Source organism: Austrofundulus limnaeus, unplaced genomic scaffold (assembly GCF_001266775.1).
Source record: "Austrofundulus limnaeus strain Quisiro unplaced genomic scaffold, Austrofundulus_limnaeus-1.0 Scaffold2635, whole genome shotgun sequence".
NCBI lineage: Eukaryota > Metazoa > Chordata > Actinopteri > Cyprinodontiformes > Rivulidae > Austrofundulus > Austrofundulus limnaeus.
In genome coordinates, this window is record NW_013955037.1 from 3,131 (window position 1) to 4,339 (window position 1,209).

At 37.7% G+C, this 1,209-nt stretch overlaps 1 protein-coding gene across 1 annotated transcript in view; it reads left to right on the top strand.

Annotated features, from left to right (window-relative positions):
• cyp27a3 (cytochrome P450 family 27 subfamily A member 3) overlaps positions 1-1,209 on the top strand; it is a gene marked incomplete at its 5' end in the record, with an annotated part of 17,465 nt that overhangs the window by 2,366 nt on the left and 13,890 nt on the right.

Genomic DNA, 1,209 nt, shown 5'->3' on the forward strand with positions numbered 1-1,209 from the left:
GAACACAGCTAAATGTATCAAAAGTGTCTATGTAATATTAGAATTTTCTGAGACAATGAATTTTGGTTTTTCATTTTTTTTCAGGAAGAGGTTTTTTGGAGGAATTTTTGGACAAAAAATCACAATATATCACCATGCTTGCAGTACCGCAATATATCGGGATATATCGTATCGTGACCTCTCTGTCATGAGATGTATCGTATCGCCAAATTCTTGTCAATACACAGCCCTATTTGGGTGGGGGTCTTTTTTTGGGTGGGGGGGTGCATTGGACCTGATGGATAGCCCCTCAACAGAGCTAAACAAGCAAAGAAATCTGAAGCTCTTATGTTTAATAGTTTTTGAGCTATAACCATTTTTGTATGTCCAGATACCACTTTTTCAGAGAAATTGGGGGTCCGGGGGGTGGGGGGCACCGATTGGTGGGCCTGATGGATAGAGCTTCATCAGAGCTAAACAACAAAATAAATCTGAAGCTTCTATGTTGAACAGTTTCTGAGTTATAAGCATTTTTAAATGTCCAGACACCCCCACTTTGAAAGGAGCCCCCTCCTCAAATATGGGGTCTATCATAAAACCGTTGTCTGGTGCAGTGTAGGTCAGACTCATCTACAGTCCTGACTAATTTCATGTTGATCGGTGCAGCTGTTTTTGTGCTACGGTTGACCAAAAATCTCAGGAGAAAAAATAAAATAAAAAAATAAACAGTACAAAAACAATATGAGTCCTGCTTACGCTTCGCGTGCGGGGGTCATAATTATTTCTGGTATTTTAAAGTGAGGCACTGTGGAGATAATACAAACAATTATTGTTGTACCACTTGTAGGTAACTTGATGAATAGGTGTTGATTGGATAAATACAGTTTAATTTATAAGCAGACTGGAGAGTTAATGGCACAACTGAGGTCAAGACCACCTGAAGAATGACCTTTGACCCCACCACAGTGAGCGCTGTCAAGGACCTACAGATAAAGCGACTATCATAATGACCTTGAAGAACCACTGACAGCAGTTTGAACCGTTGTTGTTATCTTCCTTCTGTTTACACTCGTACAGTTTCAATAATAAAATGTTGGCATTTTGTCAGATTAGATTATTTTTAAAGAGAAAAGATTATTTTTAAAGGGATCCATGATTAGTTGTAACATTAGACTTTATTTGATAAACATTTATTTTAACTGTAAAATAAAGACTGTAAAAATACTGTAG